Raw genomic sequence first — 6,425 nt, 5'->3', positions numbered from 1 at the left:
TCAGCTCACTGCAACCTCTGCCTCCCGGGTTCAAGTGATTCTCCTGCCTCAGCCTCCCAAGTAGCTGGGATTACAGGTGTGCACCACCATGTCTGACTAATTTTATATAGAAATTTTAGTAGAGATGGGGTTTCACCATGTTAACCAGGCTGGTCTCAAACTCCTGACCTCAGGTGATCCGCCTGTCTCAGCTTCCCAAAGTGCTTGGATTATAGGCGTGAGCCACTGCGCCTGGCCCAAAAATTTTTTAAAAAGAAAATCCCTGTACATAAAGGGAACATGTGCTCGGACCTATGGGGACAAGTGTAAAGTCTCATTTAGTGTTTCCAGTGGAGAGAAAATTTAGAAAGAAAACAAATTCAGGTGCTTTTTCAGAAAAACTGAGTCAAAACACAACAGAAGTCAAAACGCATCTTCTTGTAACAGAAGATGCAAATGTTGAGTATGTTCACAAAAGCCTGAGAACACAGCCATGGAAGAGGTATTGACTTTTCTTGTACCCACAAAAAGAAGGTTCAAAGAAATTTTGTGGACAGAATTCAGGGACATGTCCATGGTGAGTTTTGAGAAAACAGGAGGTGAGTCATTTTGAGGCTGAAAAGCACTGGATTTATTAAAACAAAACAGAAAGGAGTTTACTTCCTTGGTCACTAAGGCTGAGAGAGACAGAGCTCTTGTGTTATCTAGACAAGAATCTGAAATGAGAAATGGAGGTGTTGTCAAAAACCTGCCTTATGTATCACCTTCATGGGTACTAAACTCAGTTGAATAATTAAACTCTTACAGACTTAGATATAGTCAGACCCCAAATAAGCTCCACACAGGGCAACAGTGCATACTCCATGAATGTCTGAGTGTGTGTATGTGCTGTCCTTAAAGTGGGACCACATGCTACTGGGTAAAAGAAAGTGAAGATTTTAGAAGAGACTGCATTCCTATCTAAGTCCTCCCTTGGGTAACTGCTTTTTGTTGAACTGTAAAGCTGTGAGCCCTCAATGGATAACCTGACACACTGATTACTGTTTTTCTGGTTCTTTCTTTGAAAGGACACTAATCCAGCCCCAGGGGAAATGCACAGCATTGGGATTAAAGAACAAAAGATAACTCCCTCCACTACCTTGACCTAGATCTCCAGAGGAGGTCAGCATTTATCAAGAGGATGTTATGGTGTCCCAGCTAGCAGAGCAAAGCACTGGCATGGTTTGCCTGGCTCCCTCTGTGAACTGCTGGCTCTCACACTGGGCTCACTCCATGGATTCCTTACCCCAGGACAATACTTTACAATTGTCTACATTAAATTCTACTTTTCTTTCTCCAGCCTCAGGTCATCCGGAAAGAAAAAAAAAAAAAAATGAAAGTCCCTCTGGATCCAGCACATGAGACCTAATTAGTTGCTCTATCTGCAAATTTAGTTTATCAAGAGGAAAATTTAATACTTTCCAGTTAATATCCTCCTCCAGCATAATTTTCGTGTGCTGGTTTGTGAGCTGCTGTGCTGTAGGAATTGTATATTGTGTGCTTTAAGCCACGTGAACATCATAGGTCTGTGTTATCACTGGCAGCATCACAGATGTACTGCTTCTCCTGTTGTATTACTCAGGGAGCCCTCATTTGATATCTGGAAGCTCATTATTAAGATGAAGAGACAAGAAGTAGTGTCAGGCACAACAGCTCTGAATGGACATCATCTCAAGGTTAACAAAAACCTCTCTTGTTTCTGAGGATTTCTCTGTGTTAATGATACCAGGATGATTGCTCTCATGGTGCTGTCTTTAAATTTCAAAGAATTAGTTGAAGGTAAAGAACAAGAGGAATGGGGAGGGGCCAAGATAGCCAATTAGAAACAGCTGTGGTCAGGGGCGCCCACCAAGAATGAACACAGCTAGTGTATCCTGCACTGACAACTGAGGTATCCAAGTTCTCTCACTGGCACTGACTAGGCAGTTGGCACAACCCATGGAGAGCAAGGAAAAGCAGGGTGGTGTGATGGCCCACCTGCAAGCCACACAGGGCAAGGAGAGTGCCCATTCCCAGCCAAGGGAGGTGGTGAGTGATCATACTATCCTGCCCAGGAAACCATGCTTTTTCCATGGATCTGGGCAACCCGCATATCAGATCATTCTCATGAACCCATGCCACCAGGACCTAGGGTCCTAAGCACAGAGCTGTGCAGATTATCAGTGGCCACTGGCCTGGAAACTGTCAAAGACTACTGAGTTCCCAGGGGAGGGGTGGCTGTCAACCCTGCAGCTGCCTGTTGACTATGATGACTGAGCTCCCTGGGGGAGGGGTGGCAGCCATCACTGTAGGTCCAGTCTACCATTTTATCCTCTGCCAGTGCTGGGGAGACTGGAAGGTTTGGGACCCAGGAGGAATCCCTCACAGCACAGCTCAGCAGCTGTGGCAGATCATGGGCAGACTGCCTCTTTAGTTCAGACCCTGACTCATCCCTCCTCACTGGGCAGGGCTTCCCTACAGGAATTTCAGCAACTCCAACCAGGGGTTTAGGGACAGAACTTTGATCTCCCTGGGACTGAGCCTCTAAGGGGAGAGGTGGCCATAGTGTCCATTGATCAGCAGACTTGGTCTTTCCTCTGCTAGCTCTGAGAAATCCAGGCAGTCTGGATGAGTAGGATTGTCCCCAGTGCAGTGCACCCCCTCCACCAAGAGACTTCATTAAGCATGCCCTAGATCCCACACCTCCTGACTGGGGGAGACCCCTGAACAGGGGTCACCAGACACTTTATACAGGAGCATTACCACTGGCATCAGGTCAGTGCCCCTCTCAGATGGAGATCCCAGAGGAAGGAGCAGGCAGCAATCTTTGCTGTTCTGCAGCCTCCACTGGTGACACCTCCTGGTATGGGAAGGACCCAGGTGAATAGGATCCTGAATGGACCCCCAGCAAACCACAGCTGCCCTATGGAAGAGGGGCATGACTGTTAAAAGAAAAACAAACCAACAGAAAGTAACAGCAACAACAGAATCAACAAAAAAGTTCCCACAAAAACCCCATCCAAGGGCTAGCAGCCTCAAAGATCAAACCTAGATAAACTCATGAAGATGAGAAAGAATCAACAAAAAACCACTGAAAACTCAAAAAGCCAGAGTGCCTCCTCTTCTCCAAATGATTGCAACACCTCTCCAGCAAGACCACAGAACTGGGTGGAGGCTGAGATGGATGAATTAACAAAAGTATGCTTCAGAAGGTGGGTAATAATGAACTTTCCTGAGTTAAAGGAGCATGTTCTAACCCAATGCAAAGAAGCTAGGAACCGTGATAAAACATTACAGGAACCATTAACCAGAATAACTAGTTTAGAGAGGAACATAAATGACCTGATAGAACTGAAAACCACAACACAAGAACTTCACAATGCAACCACAAGTATCCATAGCTGAATTGACCAAGCAGAGAAAAAAATTTCAGAGCTTGAGGACTATCTTGCTGAAATAAGACAGGCAGATAAAATTAGAAAAAAAAAAAAAAAAAGAATGAAAATGAACAAACAACAGTTTTGAGAACTTTGGGACTATGTAAAAAGACTGAACCTCTGACTGACTTGGGTAACTTAAAAGAGAGCGAGAACAGAACCAAATTGGAAAACACACTTCAGGATATCATCCAGGAGAACTTCCCCAACCTAACAAGACAGGCCAACATTCAAATTGAGGAAATCCAGAGAACCCCGGTAAGGTACTCCATGAGAAGATCAACCTCAGGCTACATAATCATCAGATTCTCCAAGGTTGAAATGAAGAAAAAAATGTTAAGGGAAGTCAGAGAGAAAGGTCAGGTCATATACAAAGGGAAGCCCATCAGACTAACAGCAGATATCTCAGTAGAAACCCTGCAAGTCATAAGAGACTGGTGACCAATATTCAATATTCTTAAAGAAAAGAATTTCTAACCCAGAATTTCATATCCAGCCAAATTAAGCCTCATACGCAAAGGAGAAATAAAATCTTTTTCAGATAAGCAAATACTGAGGGAATTTGTCACCACCAGGTCTGTCTTGCAAGAGCTCCTGAAGAAAGCACTAAATATGGAAAGAAAAAACTGTTACCAGCCACTGTAAAAACATACTGAAGTACAAAGACCAATGACATTATGATGCAACTACATCAACAAGTCTGCAAAATAATCACCTAGCATCATGATAACAGGAGCAAATGCACACATAACAATATTAACCTTAATGTAAATGGGCTAAATGCCCCATTTAAAAGACACAGAATGGCAAGCTTGATAAAGAGTCAAGACCCATCAGTGTGCTGTATTCAAAAGACCCATCTCACATGCAAACACAGACATAGGCTCAATATAAAGAGATAAAGGAGGGGGCGCACCCAAGATGGCCAAATAGGAACAGCTCCAGCCTTCAACTCCCAGCATGAGCAACACAGAAGACGGGAGATTTCTGCATTTTCAACTGAGGTACCGGGTTCATCTCACTGGGGCATGTCGGAAAGTTGGCACTGGTCTGTGGGTGTAGCGAGAGCTGAAGCAGGGTGAGGCATCGCCTCACCTGGGAAGCACAAGGCGGAAGGGAATTCCTTTTCTTAGCCAAAGGAAATTGAGACACACAACACCTGGAAAATCGGGTAACTCCCACCCTAATACTGCACTTTACCAAGGGTCTTAGCAAATGGCACGCCAGGAGATTATATCCCACACCTGGCACAGAGGGTCCCACCCCCACGGAGCCTCCCTCATTGCTAGCACAGCAGTCTGAGATCTAACTGCAAGGTGGCAGCAAGGCTGGAGGAGGAGTGCCCGCCATTGCTGAGGCTTAAGTAGGTAAACAAAGCCTCTTGGAAGCTCAAATTAGGTGGAGCCCACCACAGTTCAAGGAGGCCAGCCTGCATCTATAGACTCCTCTTCTGGGGACAGAGCATAGTAAACAAAAAGCAGTAGAAACTTCAGCAGAGGTAAATGCCCCTGTCTGACAGCTTTGAAGACAGCAGTGGATCTCCCAGCACGGAGGTTGAGATCTGAGAACGGACAGTCTGCCTGCTCAAGTGGGTCCCTGACCCCTGAGTAGTCTAACTGGGAGACATCCCCCACTAGGTGCAGACCGACACTTCACACCTCACATGGCAGGGTACACCCCGAGACGAAGCTTCCAGAGCAAGAAGCAGACAGCAACACTCGCTGTTCAGCAGTCTTCTATCTTCTGCAGCCTCCACTGCTGATACCCAGGCAAACAGGGTCTGGAGTGGACCTCAAGCAAACTCCAACAGACCTACAGCTGAGGGTCCTGAGTGTTGGAAGTAAAACTAACAAACAGAAAGTACACCCACACCAAAACCCCATCAGTACGTCACCATCATGAAAGACCAAAGGCAGATAAAACCACAAAGATGGGGAAAAAGCAGGGCAGAAAAGCTGGAAATTCAAAAAATCAGAGCACATCTCCCCCTCCAAAGGAACGCAGCTCATCACCAGCAATGGAGCAAAGCTGGACGGAGAATGACTTTGACAACTTGAGAGAAGAAGACTTAAGTCAATCAAACTTATCAGACTAAAGGAGGAACTACGTAACCAGCACAAAGAAACTAAAAACTTTGAAAAAAGAATGGATAAATGGATAACTAGAGTAATCAATGCAGAGAAGACCTTAAAAGAACTGATAGAGATGAAAACCATAACATGAGAACTACGTGACAAATGGACAAGCTTCAGTAACTGACTCAATCAACTGCAAGAAAGAATATCAGTGATTGAAGATCAAATGAATGAAATGAAGCGAGAAGAGAAGTGTAGAGAAAAAGGAGTAAAAAGAAATGAACAAAGCCTGCAAGAAGTATGGGATTATGTGAAAAGACCAAATCTACGTCTGATTTGTGTGCCTGAAAGTGATGGGGAAAATGGAACCAAGTTGGAAAACACTCTGCAAGATATCACCCAGAACTTCCCCAACCTAGTAAGGCAGGCCAACATTCAAATTCAGGAAATACAGAGAACGCCACAAAGATACTCCTCGAGAAGAACAACTCGAAGACACATAATTGTCAGATTCACCAAAGTTGAAATGAGGGAAAAAATGTTAAGGGCAGCCAGAGAGAAAGGTTGGGTTACACACAAAGGGAAGCCCATCAAACTAACAGCAGATCTCTCGGCAGAAACTCTACAAGCCAGAAGAGAGTGGGGGCCAATATTCAACATTCTTAAAGAAAGGAATTTTAAACCCAGAATTTCATATCCAGTCAAACTAAGTTTCATAAGTGAAGGAGAAATAAAATCCTTTACAGACAAACAAATGCTTAGAGATTTTGTCACCACCAGGCCTGCCCTACAAGAGATCCTGAAGGAAGCACTAAATCTGGAAAAGAACAACAGGTACCAGCCATTGCAAAAACATGTCAAAATGTAAAGTCCATCGATGTTAGGAAGAAACTGCATCAACTAACGAGCAAAATAA

Source organism: Mandrillus leucophaeus, unplaced genomic scaffold (assembly GCF_000951045.1).
Source record: "Mandrillus leucophaeus isolate KB7577 unplaced genomic scaffold, Mleu.le_1.0 Scaffold226, whole genome shotgun sequence".
Lineage (NCBI taxonomy): Eukaryota > Metazoa > Chordata > Mammalia > Primates > Cercopithecidae > Mandrillus > Mandrillus leucophaeus.
Note: the sequence above shows the minus strand (reverse complement) of the source record.